The sequence below is a fragment of the Protopterus annectens genome, chromosome 9.part0 (genome assembly GCF_019279795.1).
Source record: "Protopterus annectens isolate FY-2018-M chromosome 9.part0, PAN1.0, whole genome shotgun sequence".
NCBI classification, from domain to species: Eukaryota; Metazoa; Chordata; order Ceratodontiformes; family Protopteridae; genus Protopterus; species Protopterus annectens.
In genome coordinates this window covers 722580729-722604221 of record NC_056743.1, presented here as the reverse complement: position 1 = coordinate 722604221, position 23493 = coordinate 722580729, and the positions used below count along the sequence as shown (strand labels likewise).

Sequence of the window (23493 nt, the reverse complement as noted above, 5' to 3'; positions counted from 1 at the left end):
TCCTCATCAGAAGGGTTGATGGGCTTCCAGCCACCTCTCTGCTTAAGAATTTCTAGGATGTCTGCAAAGGAGACATCCTCAGAGGGCAACCGTGGGGACCCTTCTGACTCATCGAGGTCTGTGTCAGATGTGATCAACTCCTCTGGGGAGTCCACATGTTTCCTCTTGCATAATCAATTGCGAGGAACCTCTTCAGAAGGGCATTCTGGAGAGGTTTCAGAAGAGAGGGGTTCACCCACTGGGGCATTCTGAGACCTTGGGTCTCCGCGTCTGTGTGGAATCGCTTGTGCTGAGATGGACGCAGGCACTTTGGGGGAGGAATGACTGGATCTGAGAGTGGAGCTGCCCGTGGGGACAGCACCCTCCTCATCACTTCAAAAGCCCCTGACCCATGATCTGAGGAAGCTCACAGTTTTGAAGAACTAGAGGACTTCCCCAGCACCAAGGGGGTTGGCTCTGAAGCCGATGTAGGAGCTGAGCTCATCCATGCCGAGGCCCTGTCCGATCCAACTGTCCTCCCCAGACCTGACTGGAGAGCATTGGCTCCTAGACTCCTCGAGCTCAGACGGCACCAAGGAAGTCAGAGAAGTAGCTGGGCCAAAGATCCTGGAACAGGTCTTGGCTCTGACCATTCCACTATGATCAGCTCATTGCATTCCGGCTGCGAGGCCCTGAGGCGGATCAGAGGAGGAGTCAATGGTGATGGGGGTAGGTCCACTCAGTTCTGAAACTCTCTGGGTTGGCTCCAACAATAATTTGGCTAGTGCCAGTGTACATAAAAGTCTCCACACCACATAATCCACATCATCTTCTGAGAAACTCCTGGAGGATTGAGAAGAGGGGACAGGAGATCTTCACCATTGTAGAATTGGCAATCTTAATGTTGGAGAAACCAGCTCCAGGACTGGGGACCGGCTCTGAGCCTGCAATACCAATGGTTCTGAAACAGGAGGAGCCGAGAGTGATGTTTTTTTGGGCCTGACAGATTTTGAATCCGATGAAGACATTTTTGGGAATTTTTTAGTAGGTTCAGATTGATCTGATGAGGTAGATGAAGATCTTTTACTTGATTTTCCAGATATAGAAGGAGGGGAAGAGGTTTGCTTTGTAACACTCTGACATTCTCCTAAGGCTTCTTCAACAATCCCCTCAGTATCAGCTTATATTTCCTTTCGAGGAGAACCCTCGAACTAAATGAGTGGCATATAGAGCAAGACTCTTGCAAGTGTACAGCTCCAAGGCAGTACACACAGTCAGTATGGCTATCAGTTAAAGACATCTTTTGAGAGCACTTGAAACACTTCTTAAACCCCTAGGGTTTAGTGTCTTTTGATTGTTTAGACATATTAACATGAAAAACACAACTGAATAGCACAACTATTATTTAGAAGCAATAACATTCTACTGTTTACAGACTAAGCAGCTGTCTAACTCAAACAAGCTATTTAGATAAAGAAACATAACAATAAATAACTTTATATATATATATATATATATATATATATATATATATATATATATATATATATATATATATATATATATATATATATATATAAGCAGAAATAATAGCACACCCACACAGGAAAAAAGCCCTCTAACTTAAAAGGGCTGAGCCACTCTCTAACTTAAATGAGCTGGCTCGGGAAAAGTCAAAACTAGTTTACTTAACAGTAAATAACCAACACACACAAAAAAGATATTTCAAATGGAAAGGGTTAGAAAAGGAAAACTTTATAAGCTAAATACATCAGATGAACTAACAATGAACTATTTACACACCAAACTTAACAGCTTAAGGAACAACGAGCCTAAATAAAAAGAAGTTATGTACTCACCATACTGTTCCATGTTTGTAGTCCATCTCGCCCTTCATTCTTACATATGGGTTCGGAGCCAATCCTTGGCTCTAACTCAGCCTATTACAAAGCTCAAAATCTCTTAGTTGGCTCATGGCTAAGTAGGTGTCCCACAGTGCACTAGTACAATCCCCAGATCTTGTTTGCTGCTAAACTATAGAAAGACAGAACTATGGTTATCCAGAAAGAACAACAATAATGAAAGCTCTCCACCCTATCAAGGTAATACTATCCTGTCTCCAGATCCTTCCAGGATGGGGGTAGGTGAGTGGGTTCATAAGAATGAAGGGTAATATGGACTATAAACATGGAACGTTATGGTGAGTACATAACTTCTTTATGTTCTGTAGTCCTGTCTCGCCTTCATTCTTACATTTGGGACAGCTTCCCTAGCACCTTATTCTTGGGTGGCTCACGGAAAAATACTCCTGAGTACCGTGGAACCAAAGGAGGCTCTACCCCTAGAGGTCAGGTCCAATTTGTAATGAGTAATAAAGGTATGAGGGATAGCCCAGTTTGCTGCTGCACAAATAGTGTCAATTGTAACTCTGGCTTGGAAGGTAGCAGATGTAGACTGGAACTGGGTAGAATGACCCTTAACCTTGAACAGTAGAGTTTTTCCATTGGAGGAGTAAATGAAGGAAATACAGCTCGAAATCCAATGTGATAGGGTCACTTTAGAGACTGGCAGACCTAGTCTAGAATTAGAGAAGGATATGAACAATTGGTCTGACTTTCTGAGTTCCTTAGTACTGTGAAAGTAGAACCGTAACTGCCTGTGAACATCCAATTGATGAAATTTGTATTCTGCTGCGTTAGAATAGTTCAGGAAAAACACCGGTAACTATAGTTTGGTTCAAGATATTTTGAGAGCAAACTTTAGGGATAAGGAAGCTTTCATACAAAGAGAAACTCTGTCTTTGTGGAAAATCAGATAAGGAGGCTTTATAGACAGTGCTTGTAACTTTGATACTCGTCTAGCTGATGTGATGGCTACTAGAAACAAAGTCTTCCAAGACAGAAATTTCAGCGGACGCGAATGAGCAGGTTCAAATGTCAGTGAAGTTAGCTTGGACAAGACAAAGTTCAGATCCCAGTAAGCTACCGGTTCGTGAAAGGGGGGGGGGGGGTCTCAGCAAAGTAGCTCCGTTAAGAAAGGTTTTACATAATCTGTGTGACATCAGGTTAGACTCATGTAGACCCAGATGAAAATTAGATATCACTGCCAATTGGACCCTAATTGTGGCAGCAGCAGATCCCTGATGGAAAAGTTCAGACAAAAATTCTAAAACCATTGGGATGGATGCAGTGTAAGGATCTACATTCCTTTCTTCAACCCAGATAGAAAACCTTCTCCATTTGCTAGTGCATAACTGCCTAGTGGAAGGTTTATGTGAAGATGTGAGGATATGGGTCACAGCAGATGAAAAATCATGAAGCCTGATTAGGGATGGAATTGGAGCAGCCATGCTGTCAAGTTGAGGGTGTGGGGGCTGGGGTGAAGGGAGGCTGACATGTGTGTCAAGAGGTCTGGCACTGGGTCCAGAGTCCATGGATCGTCTAGTAGATGAAGCCCGAGAAAGGGGAACCAAATCTGATGAGGCCAGTAAGGAGTTATGAGAATCATTTTGCTTCCCAACAGCTTCGCTTTCTGAATCACCTTGGATATGAGAGGAAAAGGAAGGAAAGCATAAAGGAGTCCCAGGAGCCAATCGTGAACAAGTGTGTCTCTCGTTGACTCCCCCAGAGGGGGGAAAAGTAGCTGCTGCGTTTGGATTTGATCAGACTGGCGAAAAGATCGCAGCAAGGCCGTCCCCATTTGAGAAAGTTCTGTTCCACTATTTCCTGATTCAGAGACCACTCATGAGACATTAAGATTGCCCGGCTGAGTTTGTCGGCTATCACATTGGTTGCCCCTGGCATGTGCGTTGCCACCAGAAAGCACTGGGAAGATATCGCCCACTTCCAAACATGAATTGCCTCTCGACAAAGGGGGTAAGATCTGGTTCCACCGTGTTTGTTGAGATACCATACCACTGACATGTTGTCTGACTGGATTGCTGTCATGCCTAGAGGGAGAGAGACGTGAAGTGCTTGCAACACTAGAAGTACTGCCCTCATCTCTAGGACACTGATATGCAGGTGAGCCTCATGATCTTGCCATGTGCCTTGGACAGTCCTGACTAGATAATGCCCCTCCCCCCCCTATCTGGGAGGCATCCATGGTCACAGTAGCAATGGGTTGGCGAGGAAGGAATGGGGTGCCTGCTGTTAGTTGGTCGGATAGAATCCACCAACGAAGATCCTACTTGCAAGACTCTGTTATGAAGATATGGTGAGACAAAGGCAGTTGTTGAAAGGACCACTGGGATGATAGAAGCCACTGAAGAATTCGCATGTGTAATCTGGAGAGAGGGACTAACATTATGGTGGATGCCATGGTCCCTAAGACTTTCAGCACCATCTTTGCCTTGACTTTCTGCAGAGGAAGTAGATAGAGGATTTGTTGTCTGAGGTACTGCGCTCTTTCTGTGGGAAGATGAGCTAACATAGTGACTGTGTCTATTTCTGCACCTATAAAAGTCACAAATTGAGAGGGCGATAAGGCAGACTTTTCCCAATTTACTGTAATCCCCAACTGGAAACAAAGCTGGATAGTGGAATCTCTGGTTTGTATGAGTAGATACCTGGTGGAGGTGGTCAGGAGCCAGTCGTCCAGGTACAGAAACACTTGGAATCCTAGACGTCTCAGGTGGGCTGTCACTACCGCCATACATTTGGTGAATATCCTGGGGGATGTGGTGAGACCAAATGGCAGAGCACAAAATTGATAATGACTGGCTCCCAGCCAGAAGTGTAAATGATCTTTGATGCTCTATTCATTTTTATATTGTAGTACGCATCTTGGAGGTCTATGGAGCACATACAATTGTCTTTCCCTAACACAGGGAGTATAGACTGCAGTGTCACCATCTGAAACTTGGCCTTTTTTACAGATTTGTTTAGTTTGTTGAAGTCCAAGATGCGCCTCCAGTCCCCTGTACATTTTGGCACTAAAAAGAATCTGGAGTAAGTTCCAGATCCTATCTGGTCTGCAGGGACAGTTTGGATGATTCTGTTTGCGAGCAACTTTTTCACTTCTACAGTTGCTTGATCCCTGTGATGGGTGGAACATCTGGGATCTTCTTGGGAGAGTGAGGTGGAAGAGAAAAGGGTATGGAGTAACCTCTGGTGATTATTCTTTGTACCCATTTGTCTTGAGTGATGTTTAGCCAGGCTTCTAGATACAGAGAAAGACGACCCCCGACTGGCTCCAGAGAAGCACAGCTGGGCTCCACATCAGGAGCGCTGATAGGGACGGCCTCAAAAGGAATCATGCCCTCCCTGGTTTTGCAGGCTGCCCCTGCCTCTAGGGTGATGTCTAAGGAGGAGTCACCCTGTGCTTCCAGGAAAAATCTCTGGGACTTCTTGAACCACATCTTACCAACTCTCTGACCCTTAGAAATGGTCTAGAGAGGACAGTAAAACATACGCCCATGGCAGAGAGAGTTTTCCCTTCTTGTTCACACCTGGTGAGTGTATCCTTCACCTTAGGTCCAAACAATAAAGAACCATCAAAGGGGGCATTGGTAAAGGTGTAGACTTGAATGGCTCTGCAAAGTTACATAAATACATCCAGGAGTGTCTCCTAAGGGAAACTCCTGAACCCGCTGACCTGCTTGCTCCATCAGCTGCATACGAGATCAGCCTCTTAGAGGAGTTCACGATGGAATTTAAGGTGGACAACTGAGCCATCACCTTCTCACGGACTCCTTCAGTCGATGTACCTTGAAGAGTATCTCCTAACTCCTTAAGGAGTTCTCTTTGAAGCCTCATAAAATGTGTTAGATAGTTCAACGATCTGATAGTGAAAGCTGCTGAAGAGAAAATATGCTACCAGTATCAGTCCATCTTTTGAGACTCCTTATTCGGCGGATGGACAGATGAAGAAGTCTCCACTAACTTGTTCTTAGTGGCTGCCACCACCACCATGGCATCTACAGACACTCCCTTGGACAAAAATTCTTTCTCTTTGGGGGCAGATAAAAATGTATTAGGTCTTCTGGGAACTGGCCCCACGGCATCAGGAATCTCCCACACCTTTCAACTAATGAGATCTAAAAGTTCATCAAAAGGTGGAGACATCTAGGAAGCTGAAGGTTGAGACCATCATCAGAAGGGGTGGCAGTGGGCCAGCCAACTCTCTACTTAAGAATCTCTAAGATACCTACAAAGGAGACATCATCAGAGGATGGCTTGGGGGATCCTTCTGAATCCTCGAGGTCAGTGTCAGAAGTAATGGACTCATCCTGGGAGTCTACATGCTTACTCTTGCATGTCCTCTTCAGAGGAGACTCCTCAGAAGGGTACTCTGGGGAGGTCTCAGAAGACTGGGGGCCACCAACCGGGGGCTTCTGAGGCTGCAGGTCTCTGCTGTCAAGGGAGAGAGAGGGTGCTGAAACAGAGGTCGGTGCCCGAGGTAGAAGAGTGTCGGTACCCTTGTGTGGAGCTGATGAGTGAGACAGTACACTCATCATCTCGAAAGCAGATCTCTCTGGCTCTGAAGACCGCCTCGGCTCCAAGGAAACACAGGAAGTAATCAGCTCCAGAGCAACCAGCTCTGAGATAAATGTAGGATCCGAGCTCATCCTAACTGACACACTGAGAGGGAGACTCGGAACCAAGGAGGTTCGTGTCCAAGTGTCTCTGTTGGGGCCAACCGGAGAGCTTCGGCTCCTAGATACCACGGACGGCGCCGAAGACATCGGAGTGGAAATTGGCTCCAAGACAGCCTCAAGGGGAACTGGATCCGAGGGTTCCACAACAAGTGGTGCCAAACACTCCGGCTCTGAAGGCCCGACATGGCTCGGAGAAGGAACCACAACAGGGGGAGTGGACCCATGTGGCTTCGGAACTGACTGGGTCAGAGCCAACAACAATTTTGGCAAGACAGACGACTTCAGGAGTCTAAGCACTACTCTCTCCACATCTTCCTCTGACATGCACCTGGAGGATCTGGATGACAGGGTAGGTGGTCTGGATCTCTGCAGAATTGGAGATCTTAAGGCTGGGGAGACTGGCAAAGGATCTCTGGACCGGCTCCAATGTAGTTTTTCAGTAGTCAGCTCTGAAAAGCTTGGGGCCAAAACTGAAGTGCCAATATCAACAACCTCGACCAGCTTGGAGGACAGTGGAGCCGAGGAGGTAGAAGTCTTATCCAGTTTTGATTGTTTTTTTGAGAAGGTTCTGATACACTAGTCGGCGCCGGAGAATGCCTTTTGGCCAACTTAACCTTCTCCTTCTTGGAAGAATGTGATTTTGAAGAGGAAGAACAACTCGTTAAGTCTTCCTCGAAGGAAGGCTTGAGGAGACCTTTCAAAATTAACTTGTTCTTCCACTCCTGGAGTACTCTGGAGCTGAAGGAATGGCAGGACAAACAAGTTTCCTGTAAATGAATGGCTCCGAGACAATATACACAATTACTATGGCCATCCGTAATTGACATCTTCTGGGAGCACTTTACACATTTTTTGAAACCCGAAGGTTTGTGGTCCTTAGACTCTCTAGACATAATAGCTAGCTAAGGAAGTAAGCAGGAACACACAGGCACAACAAGGACTAGGTCCTTTAACTTAAACAGGCCTAGCCCTAACAACGCACACACACACAAGGAAAGAAGTAAAGATGATTAGGTCCTCTAACTTAAATGGGCCTAGCCCTAAGGAAAAAAGAAGTAAGCAGAGAACTAGGTCCTCTAACTTAAACAAACCTAGCTGGATAGGCTAAGTCATAAAAAGAAAAGGCCAGAAACTAGTAACAGGCAAGGAAATATCAAACAACACTGCACATAAGCTAAATTTCTAACTTTCTAAATTTCTAAATTTCTAACTTTCTAAATAGAAATCCAAGGCCCAAAAGGTGGACCCACAGAGAAAACTCAGTAAAATTCAACAAACACTGCACACAATATAACAGTAAATATGTGTGAAAATGCAACGTTAATTAAAAACTAGCACACAGGATACCAAAAAGGAGAACAACAAGGGCCAACGGCCAACCAGTTCTCGACAAACTAACTAAATTGAATGTCAGAAACACTCCAAAAAGTCAGAAAACTCTTCTAACACTACTAAACTCAATCTAGACAAGGATAATTTGCTATAGCAAACAGTAAAGTGATAATAATAGAAAAAGATTTCAACTTAGCCACGGCCAAGCAAGAAGCATTTCTGAACTCATAGACGCGGCAAAAGAGATCTGGGGATTGTACCAGTGCAGTATGGGATACCTACTTAGCCACGAGCCAACTAAGAGACTTTGAGCTTTGTAATAGTTCGAGTTAGAGCCGAGGATCGGCTCCGAACCCATATGTAAGAATGAAGGCAAGATATGACTACAGAACATCCATTATTTAAAACACACACACACACACACACACACACACACACACACACACACACACACACACACACACACACACACACAGAGAAGCCAGGATAGGGACAAAAATTTAGGCCTTGAGATAAACGATGGCCCCAGAGAAAAAACAATAAGGTAATGAACACAGTCTAAAACTGTAACTAACAAAGCAATTAACTACCAAGAATTTTAATTAAAGGAAGGAAAATAGAAGTTATGTTCTTACCATAACGTTCCATGTTAGTTGTCTTCTTCTCGCCTTCTTCTTGCTGGATGGGTTTGGAGCCGACCTCGGCTCCGACTCGGCCACTCTAAAAGCTCGAGAGTTGGTTCCACCGGCTCGAGGCTCCCCTTATATCCCACAATGCTAGGCGAGAGTTACCTCAGATCTCGTTTGTAAGCTAACCCCAGCTTATAATAGTAACAGAATAACTGTAAAAAAGAATCCACCTCTAACAACAGGAAGAAAGAAGGGTGACCTACATCCTGAACCAGGAAATATGCATAATAGCATATGTCTAAGAAAAGAGGTGGTAGAAAGAGAGGTCACAATCACAACTCCTCTAGGTCTGTCCAGGCCAGGGGGAAGGAGGGTGGGGCTAAGAAGAAGCGAGAAGAAGACAACTAACATGGAACGTTATGGTAAGAACATAACTTCTATATGTTAAGTTGTCTATCTCGCCTTCATTCTTGCTGGATGGGACCGTGTCCCTAGCACCTTGTCCCGGGTGGCCTAACGGAACAGACTCCTGAGAACAGTGGAACCAAAGTTAGCTCTATGCCTAGAAGCTAAATCCAACTTATAATGAGAAATGAAAGTGTGAGGAGTAGCCCAAGTAGCCGCTGCACAAATGGTGTCAATAGGCAGTCTGTCTTGGAAGGCTAAAGAAGTAGCCAAAGCTCTGGTGGAATGAGCCTTAGGTTTATCAGGTAGCTTTTGATGTCTAATCTCATATACAAGGGAAATCAATGATGTTAGCCATCTGGATAATGATACCTTTGAAACTGAAAGTCCCTTTCTGCTCTCCGCATAGGAGACAAACAGCTGATCAGATTTTCTGAACTGTTTAGTTCTATCCAAGTAGTACCTCAATTGACGGTGAACATCCAGGCAGTGTAATTTTTGTTCAGACCTATTGGAGTATTCTGGAAAAAGACTGGTAGATCAATGCTTTGATTCAGATTTGATGTCGAGACCACTTTAGGCAAAAAGGACGGATTAGTTCGTAAGGATACTCTGTCCTTATGAAACAAAAGATAAGGAGGACGACAGCTGAGTGCTTGAAGCTCTGAAACTCTTCTAGCTGATGTAATAGCTACCAGAAAAGAGTTTTCCATGATAATAATTTTAAAGAACAGGAGACTGCAGGTTCGAAAGGGGGAAGAATCAAAGAAGCAAGAACTAAATTTAGGTCCCAAGGAGAAGGAGGATTTCTTATAGGAGGTCTGAGAAGAAAAACTCCTTTCAAAAAGGCTTTGCAGAGTTTGTGGGACATTAGGGCAGATTCAGAAATACCCACATGAAAGTTAGAAATAGCTGCCAATTGAACTTTAAGTGTAGAGGAGATGAACCTGCATGGAAGAGTTCAGCTAGAAAATCAAGGACTAGTTGGATGGAAGCAGTGAAAGGATCTATGTCCTTTCCTTGAGCCCAATATGTGAAGCGTTTCCACTTACTCAAATAAATCTTCGAGTGGAAGATTTATGGGAAGCTATCAATATATCTCTAACAGAGTGAGATAATTGAGGAAGCCTGGCTAAGGTTGGAACTGGAGGAACCAAGCAGTGAGGTTCAGAGAGGGAGGGAGCGATGAAACTGACCCGACTGATGGATCAAAAGATCTGGAACTAGGTCCAGATTCCACGGTCGCTCCAAGAGAAAACGATGTAGAAAGGGGAACCACACTTGTCGAGGCCAGTAAGGAGCAATGAGGATCAATGAGGCCTTCTGAGCGATAGCTTTCTGTATTACTTGAGAGATCAGTGGGAAAGGAGGAAATGCATACAGAAGTCCCCGGGGCCAAACTTGGACTAGAGCGTCTCTGCTGGGTTGGCCTGGTAAAGGGAATAGAGTGAAATATTCTCTGCACTTGCTGTTTTGGGGAGTAGCAAAAAGATCGCAGCAAGGCTGACCCCACTTGAGAAAAATTTCTCTCACTACAGAGTCTTTCAGAGACCACTAATGAGGCATGAGTATAGCTCTGCTCAACTTGTCCGCAATATGATTGGACTTCCCGGGGATGTGCGTTGCTATCAGAAACCGCTGAGAAGAAATCGCCCATTGCCACAGTCTGAGTGCTTCTCGACACAGGGGGTATGATCTGGTTCCGCCTTGTTTGTTGATGTACCACACTACAGACATATTGTCTGTCTGGATTGCAATTGTTCCCAAGGGAAGAGAGTCTTGAAGGGCTTGCAACGCTAAAAGCACTGCTCTCATCTCCAGAACATTTATGTGCAAGTGGCATTCGTTTGGTTGCCATGTGCCCTGGACTGTCCTGCCCTGATAATGCCCCCCCCACCCGATCAGGGAGGCATCCGTTGTCAGAGTAGCAACCGGAGGAGGTGGAACAAAGGGTCTTCCCGACAGGAGCTGGGGGGAAGACATCCACCACATGAGATGCTTTTTGCACGCTTGCGTGATCATAATGGTGTGAGACATTGGAAGTTCCTGGTATGACCATTGAGTAAAAGCATCCACTGAAGGATCCGCATGTGGTATCTGGCTAATGGAAGCAGAGGTATGGTCGCTGCCATAATTCCCAACACCTTTAGAACTAACCTGGCTTTGATTCTGTTGTTGTTGAGAAGGAGTGATACCAATTTGTGAATGTCTGATATTCTCTGATGTGTTAGCCTTGCAGACATGTTTATTGTATCTAGATTTGCGCCTATGTAGGTAATAGTACGACAAGGCGACAAAACAGACTTTTCGCAATTTATTGAAATACCCAGCTTTTGACAAACGCGAAAAGTGTAATCTCTGGCCATCAGAAGGAGATGCTTGGTGGGAGCTGTGAGGAGCCAGTCGTCCAAATATGGAAACACCTGGAATCCTTGTCATCTCAGGTGAGAAGCTACCACTGCCATGCATTTGGTAAACACCCGGGGGGCAGTGGTGAGACCAAAGGGCAGGGCCCTGAACTGAAAGTGACTGGTTCCCAGCCTGAAGCGGAGGAATCTTCTGGAGCGTCTGTTCATCTTTATGTGATAGTACGCATCCCGAAGGTCTATAGAGCACATCCAGTTTCCTTTGTCCAAAAGGGGAAGGATGGATTGCAGCGTGACCATCCGAAATCTTGTTTTCTTGACTGATTTGTTCAAGACACTGAGATCCAAAATTGGTCTCCAGTCCCCTGTTTTCTTTGGAACTAAAAAGAACCTTGAGTAGATTCCAGATCCTTGCTGGTCTGCTGGAACTGGCTGAATTGCTCTTTTTGCAAGCAGTTTTGAAATTTCCAAAACTGCTAGATCCCTTTGAGCGGGTGGAACATCTGGAAGGGATTTTTTTGATTGATTTGGAAAGCGAAGAAAGGGGATAGAATAGCCTTCAGAAATGATGGACTGTACCCATTTGTCTTGAGTCAGGGATAGCCAGGCTTCTGGGTACAGTGACAATCTTCCCCCGACTGCCTCCGAAGATGGGCAGTCGGGCAACACCTCAGGGATGCTGAAAGGGCTTGTCAGGGAAGGCTTCCCGATTGCCCTGGTTCTGCGGACCCCCCCTGCCCCTAGGGCGACGTCTACCATTGTTATTCCCACCTCTGCCTCTGGTGGGAAAACGACTCTGTGCGTCAGGCGAAGTCCCTTGAGATTGTTTACGGAACCACATCTTTCCACCTTTCTGGCCTTTGGGGTAAGGCCTGGAAGGAGTAGAAAAACGGACTCCGACGGCAGAAAGGGTCTTGCCATCAGTCTCGCACCTAGTCAAGGTTTCTTTCACTTGAGGACCAAAGAGAGATGATCCATCAAACGGGGAGTTCGTGAAAGACGTCTTGAAGGGGTCCGCAAAATTGCATAGCCGCATCCAGGCATGCCTGCATAAGGCCACACCTGTCCCTGCGGCTCTGCTCGCTCCATCAGCCGCGTAAGAAAGAAGGCGCATGGAGGAGTTGGTTATGGAATTAAGGGTAGCCAGCTGCGTGTTCATCTTATCTTGGAAACCCGCAGCTGTAGGGTCCTTTAACATTTCACTCGCTTCCTTGATCAAGTCCCTTTGAAGAGGAGTAAAATGGCACAGGTAGTTCAGCGAACGCATGGTAAATGTTGCTGACGAGAACATCCGCTTCCCGTACCTATCCATGGACCTAGATTCCTTGTTAGGTGGATGGACAGGTACTGAAGGATCAGCTAGCTCCTTCTTAGTGGCAGCAGCTACCACCATAGCATCCACAGAAACTCCTTTTGTTAAAAATTGTTTGTCTGCTGGAGCTGTTATGAACTTGGAGGGTCTCCTGGGAGTGGGGTCCACTGAATCAGGAGCCGTCCATGCCTTCTTAGCAACCACCTGCATGAGGGGGTCAAAGGGGGGGGACACCCAGGAGGTGGAAGGACGAGAGCCAAATGCCTCAAGATACACAGATTCGTCCTCCGAAGGGTTGAGGGCTGGCCAATTTCCCCTCTGTTTCAGGATCTCCAGAATGTCTGCAAATGAGACATCTTCAGAAGGGGAACGGGGGGAACCCTCAGAATCATCCAAATCTGTGTCTGACGTGATGGACTCAGGTGAGTCAATGTGTTTCCTCTTACACTTCCTCTTCCGAGGGGGCTCTTCTGCCAAATCAGGAGAGGCCTCGGAAGAGGATGAAATCCCACAGGGGCTCCTGAGGAGCTGGCTCTCTGCGGTCCGGGATGAGGGAGTGAGTCGACTTAGCCTGAGGCACCATAGAGGGAGGGGCGGACGGAGCCGACTGTGGAGTAGAGCCAGGCTCTAACACACTCCGCATGACCTCGAATGCACCCCTGTCAGGCAGAGCCAGAGGTCTCCGAGAAGCTAAGAACCGTCCTCGGCACCGACAGTGATGACTCCGAGGCCGATGTCGGAGCCGAACTCACCAGCGCCGAAGCACCGAGAGGAAGAGGGGGTCGGACAAGGGTCCTATGCCACTCACCCCCTCGGAGCCGACGAGGGAAGTCCGGCGCCGAGATTCTTCCAAGGAAGAAAACGGAGCCGACGAGGGAGCCGAAGACAATTGTATCGGCTCCGACGCAATCACAGTCTCGGTTCCGACACGACCCGGCTCCGAGCTCAAGAGAGTCGAAGGAGGAATATGTTGATGGACCGGGGCAGGCATCGACTGATGAGTCGGGCTCTGAAGCATCTGGGCCAGTGCCTCGGACTTAAGTAGTCGACTCACTACCCTCTGAAGGTCATGATCCGACAGCCTCGATGACCTAGAGGAGTGAGATCTTTGGCTCCATTCAGACAGCAGGGGAGATCCTGGAGCCGAATGAACGGAGCCAAGAGATGGTGACCTGGACCTCTTCCTAGTTGTCGGCTCCGAAGGTCTGGTCAGAGCCGACACGGGAACTTACTACCTCGGCTCCGGCCGAGCGAGGGGCCACAGAAACTGTGGACTGAGACTTATAGGCTCCAGCCGGAGCCGATGAAGGCAGAGGTTGAGAAACCTTAGGTCTCGGCTCAGTTGCCGGAGCCGAAGACCTAGATGCCTTAGAGGGCTTCCCTGTTGAAACAGACAGGGAATCCTCTGGCTTGAGTAAGCCTCTGAGAATCAATTTATTCTTTCTTTCCTGCAGGACCCTGGGGCTGAAGCCATGGCACACAGCACAGGAGTCCTGCAGGTGCAAAGGCCCCAGACAATAGACACAAGAAGTGTGAGCGTCTGTCAGAGACATTTTCTGACAGCACGCATCACACTTCTTGAATCCGGAGACCTTTGCTTCTTTAGACATTTTTATTTGAACAGGTGTACACAAACACGCACACAAACACACTAGTTACACCCTGTCAAATTAAATTATAATAAAAGCAGAACTAGGATTTTAAAATAAAATAATGCACACACACTCCACTAGGGAAGGAAAGGCCTATAGGCCCAAGGGAAGAACCTAAGGTTCTTGAGGGAAAAAAACGGAAATTTTTGGAAGGGAATAAAAAGTTTCCTAAACTACACTAAACTAAGTAAATATATTAAATTAAAGGGGATTTTAAAGACTAATTTCAACAAGAAATAGTACTCACCAAGAACCGGTAGAAAAACCAACCTCGAAGCTGTAGCGGCAAACGAGATCTGAGGTAACTCTCGCCTAGCATTGTGGGATATAAGGGGAGCCTCGAGCCGGTGGAACCAACTCTCGAGCTTTTAGAGTGGCCGAGTCGGAGCCGAGGTCGGCTCCGAACCCATCCAGCAAGAATGAAGGCGAGATAGACAACTTAACATTACAAGTTTTAAAGGTATTATAACAATTTAAAGGTAAACTTAGCCAGAGCCAGTTGTGAAACACCCAATCTGTTTAGCGGAAAACAAGATCTGAGGAATTCCCTAGAGCATCGTTGGATAGGGTGTAAATCACGAGCTAGTTGGAGACTTTGAGCATTTGTAAATGGCCAAGTCAGAACCGAGGATTGGTTCCGAACCCACCAGTACAGAATGAAGGTGAGAAAGGACAACATCACATCTCAATACTTTCATCCAGCATTTTCTCATAAACATTTATATTCAAACAAATGCCAATACCTAACTACTCTACTCTACCACAGTAGTACTTACCAAACATAATTCTGCTATGTATTTACAAAACTAAAACAAAGCTTGGAATAAGGGCACCAGGCATATTTCTGTCTAATGGATACAATTCACTGGCCAGTTGCTTCACAAAAAAAATACCAACCACCTCAATTTTAAGTCACCTTGCAAAATATCTGCAGGTTCCTCACTATTCTGTATAAAATGTGGCATTACCTGGGCACCCAACCAATTTTCTGCTATCAACATGTATGGTGAAATCATGCCTCTATGGTACCAGTTGTAAATATTAAATTAATACATTATTGTGTCTATATGATGTTTTCTTTATTACTGTAATTATCAGCTAAGTTTCTGTAGAGTTTTGTTGTTTGTACATGATTATTTTTACTTGTGCTTATGTAGCTGTGTTTACTCCCCAGGGTCCCCTCTGAAAATAGATATGTGGATCGAGGGGCTAACACAATCAGCAAATTGTAAATAAATAGATAAATAAAATAAAAATAAGCTATAGAACAGTCCATAATAATGAGCATATATGTGGTCTTATTAATATCTTCTAGTCATATATTTGTGCACGTAGTGAAGCATGGCTAAAGATACATCTCTGATTCTAAACTTTCCATCCCAGGTTATAGGCAATTCAGATACGTCTATCTGCATAAAGCAGACTGGAATAGCTATACCCTCCAAAACAACCTCAGTCCAGTGCAGAATACTCAACATCCTCCTTTGAAAAATGGTCGAGAGCCTTTGGTGGTTAACATTTTGACAGGTAAGCTTAAATATTTGATAACAGTCTTCATCTACAGGCCCAGAGTATTCAAACACATTTTTAAAAGATGCATTAAAGTAGCTCATGGACAACAGCAGAATTAAAATTATACTCTTGAGTGACTTTTGCATGCGAGAGATAGAAATGAAGACAGACACATATTCACATCCACAAATTAGTCTGGATTTTTGTCATCTAGTTACAAATATAAAAAAAAATCTAAACAATAATCAGTGAAAGTCAGTATTCTGGACTGAATACTTTGCACCACTCCAAAAATGGAGAAGCTCTTGAAGCAGCTGCCACTGTTATAATTTCTGTATTTCTTAACACAATTCAAGAATATTCATTGACTAACATTTGGCCAATGCATAGAAGCATATGCAAAAAAAAAAAAACAATCTTCCAGCTACCAGGCTCTCTACATTTTGCCATACGTATTCTTACTATAGCATCTAAACAAAAACAAGTTAATGCCAGCTTCCTACACAGACTGCTTCATGAAACTGTGTGATACACTTTACTCAGCTGGAGATCGTCTACAATCATGCAACATAATTCACAGTAAATGCTTCTGATACTCTGTTTAAAACCAGGGATGTTTGAGACTTAGAAATAACATCAGATTCCTCCACCACACTTTCATCCATTAACTGCTCTGTAAAAGCATGTAACTTGAGCCGATCCATACATTTTCCTGTATTTGCTCTTCAGCCATTCTCCTTTCTACCATCTTTCCCATCCCCCACTGTATGTCTTATTTGGTAGGTCAGCTCACTTTATTTACCTTGTTATACCCTGTCCTGTCCTCTGCTATCCTGTCCTATCCAGTCCTATCCTAGACTATCCTGCATTTCTTTCTCCCTCTCATTTATAACCCTTACACCTATAGGTTCATACATTCATAGGTAGTTACTAGGAAGGCAGTCCAGGAGACTATGTAGAAGCCTAGCCAAAATTCCCAGTTGCCCCAAAGCACTATTTGTTTAAATGTCTCGCTCAGTCACACAGTGGGCAAATGAAGGTTTTTGGACTCAAACCCTGTAACACAAGGAGTAGCTTGGCAACTGCTGGAAGGAATAATCCTCTGAGCTAACTGCCAGACTACCTATCACTATCATATGGTGGTCAGTAACAAGGTGAGGATGAGAAGGGTGAGGCGAGGTGGACACTGAAGAGGTAACAGTGAGTAGACGTATGTAGTTTCTTAAGTAAGTTGTGTGAAGATTGTGTAAAAATAGATGAAGGCTACCAGCCTAGCCAAATAGAATTTTCTGTCATCTGTAAATATTAATGTAAACCATAGGCTTGTTGTCTTAAATGGTAAAATAGTGTTACATGTGGAACTGAAAATAATGTAACAACAGTGCACTCTACTGACCAAGTAAAGCATGTTGTGACCCTTTGATGTTAAAACTTGGAGCCAGTAAGTCTAGAGTGAGGCATCCTGCCTATTGTTTTAAGGCCAGAGTTAATAAATGTCCTTTATTGCTCTGGTTTCTGCCCAGAGGTTAAGAATGTAAATGTAGTTTCTGTTAGCCTGGGAACCCAGGGAAGTGTGAAGAAGGATGTAATGTGAACCAGGAATGTGATTTTAAAAACAGAGAGAATCAGAGAGCATTAAGCATTTTTGTCTTGACCATCCAGCTCATCAGCACTATCTTGCTCTATATTTAAGTTTATCTTAGACTTGTGTTTTCTCATAGAAATAGCTAGAAACTAGAACGATTAGACTAAGAGTTTTTTCTGTGATCTCTGAACTCTTGACTAGCACTGTGTAGTAAAAAGTATTGTCTTGTGTTTTTACTATTTGTTATTAAATATTTTTAAACCCTTTCAACTGTGGCTGTTTTTGTAGAGATAATTTAAGCTCTTTAGAGTACTTGCATGCCTTTGGTAAAATTGTACAAAGCCACTCCAATAGCTTTAGCCATGGGCTATACTACCAATTGAATAATAATATTGTACGGTAATAATTGTACACTCTTTTAAGGGCCTTTGAGTAGCTGATAAATATTAGTGAGTGGTGGCAGCTGGTACTACCATATAGTCTGGGAAAAAGGGGCACAGCTGGAGAACCTGTGCCAGCCTTCTCCAGGAGTGTCTGTGTGGTTGTATAAACTCTTCTCAAAGTGTGTGTGTGTGTGTGTGTGTGTGTGTGTGTGTGTGTGTGTGTGTGTGTGTGTGTGTGTGTGTGTGTGTGTATGTGTGTGTGTGTGTGTCAGCTACTTGGGTAGGGACACGAAGCACTGGTTGGACAGAGAGGGTGCTGGAGGTCTTAGCTTGCCCACTAGGCTGAGATCTGGACCCTATAGCTGTGCCAGTGGGGAGTCTTATTGGGGACCTGGAGAGCAAGGGAATGACCAGCCACAGACTGACCGTGATCTCTGTGTGCTCTTAAGGGAAATTGCACTTTATTGTGTGTATTTGTTATCCTTTCCTCCTATATGAGATGCCCCTCACTGGTGTTACTGGTGAGGATTGAGGCTCCTTGATTGCTGGGCCAAGGCACGGGCATCACAAGTTGTTTGTTAATTTATTTAATGTTTGTTAACTAGGGTAGTAGGCTGATCTTTTAATAACCTATATCACCCAAACCCCATAGAAAAAACATGTTATTTCCTCTTGCCCCTATGTTAACTGTAAACTATTTTGCAGTGCATCTAATTTTGAAAGTCTGTTCTGCTATGCCTAATCCCTTTCTGACCTCTTTTTCACAAAAAATATTATTACATCACCTAATCTGAAATCTTGGTCAGCTCAAGTTTATCTTCTTACCAAATGCACCAAAAGTTATTTTTCACCCTTTCTTGCCGAGTTGTATTGCTTATACTATCAAGATATTTTCTGCATACATGGCCTGGCTTAATCAAAGACATCTTGTGTATCTGCACAACATAAAATTATGCTGCATTATTTAATAAATACACAGAGCTGCAGCTTCTGCTCTTGCATGCCTTTTACTTAAGGCTTAGGTAGTTACAATGGAGCCAAAATATTCATGCACATATATACGTATACATTCAGCATAAATATACTGCAATTGCAATCATTCCCTATCTGTAGGTGAACTCTAAATTGCAGAATTACTATGCATATTCCATTTGAACTGTGGGGCCGAAATGGGTTTGTACATATTACATGGAAACTGATAATTTTTTGTTTGTTTTAGTTTAATAAATACATGCATGCAGCTTAAGATAAGCAACAAAGTGTCATATCTCTCACTCTAAAGTTCTGTAACATCATCCGGGAGATTCTTAAATGACTCCATATCACCAGGTATTTCAATAGTTTTTGGAATACAGTTCCAGAGATTAACAGTTGTATTAGAAAAAAATATAGATCTATATTGTTTTAAAACTGTATTTTATCAGCTCTATCATGCATCCTTTTAAGATCACGGTATGATTAATTCTCTTCAGCTGAAGATATCCAATAATATGGAATTGTATGTGTTTCAGACTTGGATGGTACCACCCCTAACCCTTCCATAAAGTAAAATAAGTCGGTATCATAAATAAGATTGATCACTTTATATATTTTATCTAACTACCTAAGTAGATCAGAGAAAGTTCATTGCTGCAAGTTTTAACTAATGTTGATAAAAAAAGATGACAAACAATAAAAATACAAGGAAATACAGAAAATTATAATAAATATATTATTACACCAAATACAACTGCAAATGTTACAAATACACAAAAGAAAATGTTACCCATGTTGATAAATGTTTTATGCATAATAAAACAAAAATAAAACAAAATGGCAACAAAATTTAACTATTGGAACTCACTTAGTTTTGTTCTAAGAATACTGGGCAATCCCATAACCTTTAAACAATCTTGTAAACCTCAACTTCAAACAGCAATGTCACATTACACATGTAATCTGGCTTGATTCTTATCAGCTAATCACAATTGTCCTCAACATTTTATTTGGGTAACTCTCACTTCACTAATGTATTAATACATCACCCATACCATATTTCACATTAAGTGTCTTTCTCTCAACTAGACTAACTAAAGATAAAATATCACTAATATTTATTTATCTTACTATGTCTATGCCTTTATTTTCCACTAATCCATTGTTATCATCTCCCAATAATTCATTTCAGTCTTTCTTGTATCCTTTCCTATATTTTACACCACTCTAATTAATTTCTGCATTTAAAACACATTTATAATAGTCAACATTTTGGATTTCATGGATATTGTTCTGTACATAGATACAGATATAAGTTAATGATACCCAATTGTAAATTTATACTCCATATTTTCTGTGCATTTTACTATTTATGTCTTCCCTCTGAAAATGAGTGCTACACAGTATGATTAACCTAGTCAACAAAATGTAGATAGATCTATAGATAGATAGATAGATAGATAGATAGACAGACAGATAGATAGAAAGGTCAAGCCTGTCTCAATTGCTGCAGACATCCTCACTATGCATACCACTTCTCTTGCATGTCATGTTACAGGAAAAACTGCTCCAGATCTGACAAATATTGCTTAGACAGATAACCTACTAAAGAGTGAAGAATAAAAACCCAAACACATCAGGGCCCTCCCTCACCCAAAATTCTCTAGACAACAGTATACACTCACTGCAGAGGAAGGAGTAACAAAGGAGAAAACTCACTAAAGCTAAAATGTAGATGGCAGGCTGGGCTGCATTCTTTCAAAGGAGCCATAGATACTGTTTTTATTTATTCGTTAACTGTGTGTATGTGGGGGGGGGGCTGGTCAGAGCACCTTTTTCAGCAATGGCCTGGGCCAAATGGAACAAACAGGTTATTTTACATCAATAGTACAATTTCTACTATATCAGAGAGCATTTCATCTAAATTATTGCTGCAATAACGTAAAAAGCAACAGACCATACAGTGTACTGTGAAAAGAAGTATAACATTTTCAGTAGTATTTTTCTTCTAAACAGCATTTCCATACAAATATTTAAAATCTGCACTAGTGAGAGAAAGACAAACAATTGTATCCCATTATCATAATTCAGATTTACACTTATTATTAATACTTTTTAGCTTACCACATTTTTTGTAAAATTCAAAGTTTGATAATAAATATTCCAGAAGCACTTCTATTTATTCCTAACATATTATGGTAAATTATTCTGTTCTACAGAATACATTTTACTAAGCTCTTTTTCCTCATTAACCAATCTATATGCTATTTTTCAATCTAAGGGCCCTTTGATTACAAGTCCTCACTGGGCAATAATGATATGAGATTTCTGTAATATGAGTTAATATAGACTAGTAATGCAGATGTAAATGTTTAAAAATCAGAGTGTTTAATAATGAGGTTTATGTAACAGTATTTTAAAACCATTTGGCTTTCTGTAAAAAGACACAATCATGGTCATAATACTCAAGACAGTTAGATAAACCTGCAAATTATTTTGAGGGTGGGTTGGAGAGTTGCAGGTTACTTGCAGAGTTTGCTTTGATTATGACAGCATACTCTGTCTTTGGAGTTAATGAGTTAATCTTGGCAATTCTCCTTGATTCAAAATTAACTACATTAGTGAATTTATAACTTGTGCATAAGTTATCTACTTTGTCCTTACTGGTCTCAATATGCTTTTTATATGAAAATGGTTGAAGCTACACAAACATGCCTTCAAATGGCTGGCAAATGGATCTGATATACTGAGTGGAAAGTGTCAGGGATCACTAATTTAGTGTTATGTGAGTTTACTAGAATGATGACACGATCTCATCAAACCCAGAACTCCTTGGTGCCAGTCCTAGCTTATCCTATAAGTTTGGATATCCTATTTTCCTCTGTGTCACAGTTATTCATGGGTGTTGTACAAGCCTTTGCCTTGTACACAACTATGCTAGGTAGATGTTCTTACCACCACCATTTAAGATGGAGACATGCAGATGCAGAGATAGATGAATGAATAAAACAACTTTTACTTGTCTGTTAATTTCAAACACAAACAAAATGTAGCATATAGGTCTGCAAAGTCAAAGTCAAAGAAAAGTTAACAATCAACCACATTTTCACTTCTCTTTTAACTTACTTAAACCTAAATTATTTACCATTTAAACAACTAACCTTTGGATGTTGTCCTGTCCTAGCCATAGAAAAACACTCAAGACCCACATATTATTCCCTTAAAGCAAGAAATGCAGACACACTCTCATCACTGAAACCTCCATTCAATAAAGGATAGGAGAAAAATCACCAAAATTGTGCTTGTAGCAGGGAATTCCCTCCCTCCACACAGCATAAATAAAAAATGACCACTTGAGAGAAGATTGTAAGACATTGGGTAAAACTATGGAGCAGGGATGGGCACAACATTCTGTCAAAACAGGAAAGCCTTCCCTGTATTCTCTCCCAGGATCAACGAGAGTGGCTTTCCCTTGCCCATTGAGGGAACCCTAACAGACACAGAGGATGTGGCTAACCCTCAGTCCACAGTGGTTGTAGGTGCTACACCAGAGGGATCTAGGGTAAAAGATGAATGGTCTGAGGTACAACTAATGGCCACAGCAGAGTCACTCACCCACATGTGAAGCAAATTGTTAGCCTGCTGTTGTGGCAAAGGCCATCTGTTTAACTTTTTCTTTTCATGGCTGGAAGAAGGACCAACCATGGGACCAACAGTTTCTTCCACTGTCAAGCTATAAATGGTACCTCTTTCCCAAGGAAAACAAGCAGTAAATGCCAGTAAAAATTTTAAGTCTTTAAAAGTCACTTTTTTACATGAAAACACAGTAAAAAGCTGTTTAAAACACTTTGCCAGCCCAAAAATTAAAACAAACAATTTATCCACATAAAGAATGTTTTTTAATTATTTAAACAACATTTAGACTGACAGGAAAAAAGAGTGCTCTCATTTAAATGTACAATACAGTCTCGTAACAGTCTGTTCAAACAGAATCTTGAATAACACAAGTTAAGCTATATAATTAGCATGGGATATGGCAGGTGCTGGGGGGCATGTTTTATTATATTTTTTAATGCAAGCTTTGCATGTGCCAAGATTGCTGCTTGGTGCAGAGAAGTAACATGTCGATGTCAAAGTGCACAACAACTGGTTGACTTTGTATATCTCAATGTCTAGGTGTTCCAATGAAATTCAGTCATTTATTTATTTATTTATTTATTTATTTACATTTGTTTACCGGGAAAGTTCACTGGGTCAGAAACCCATTTTTAGTAGAGGCCTGGGGAGAAAAGCTCTATGTTAAATTTATTTTGCACAGAGTTGCAAATACAGTTTTACTGCAAAGAGAACATATGTAGTTTAACCACGTACAATGTAAAATTAGTAATAAAACAGACTAAGGAATTTTATACAGTTGGGAAAATGACAAAGGTTGGATAAATCATAATAACATGGTATACATCAGTCATTTAGAGTTTTTTTTTTTTTTTAAGGAGAGAGGCTAAGAGAGCAGAGTGGCTACATACGATATGAGGCAGAGTTAAAAGATCGGTATGAAGAGACTTAAGTGTAAACAGCAAGGCACTAAGAAGGCTCTAAGGAGGTCTATTGATTTGGGGAAAGAGGGAAGTTTGTTTTTTGAGAAAGTGGTTTCTTAGGCTATTTTTGAAGGTGTTCAAAGAATCAAGAAGTGTGATAGAGGGGTGTAGGTCACTCCAAAATTTTGCTGTGGCATAAATATAAACTTTGTCCCAATCTCTTGTTG

At 42.6% G+C, this 23493-nt stretch overlaps 2 protein-coding genes across 2 annotated transcripts in view; both read left to right on the top strand.

Annotated features, from left to right (window-relative positions):
• Positions 1-23493, top strand: part of LOC122811483 — a 1134152-nt gene that overhangs the window by 753673 nt on the left and 356986 nt on the right. The window lies entirely within an intron of this gene.
• Positions 15676-23493, top strand: part of NTF4 (neurotrophin 4) — a 75173-nt gene continuing 67355 nt past the window's right edge. Inside the window, exon 1 of the mRNA XM_044083350.1 lies at positions 15676-15800. The gene's annotated coding sequence lies outside the window, so the exon portion shown is untranslated. The remainder of the gene's footprint in view (positions 15801-23493) is intronic.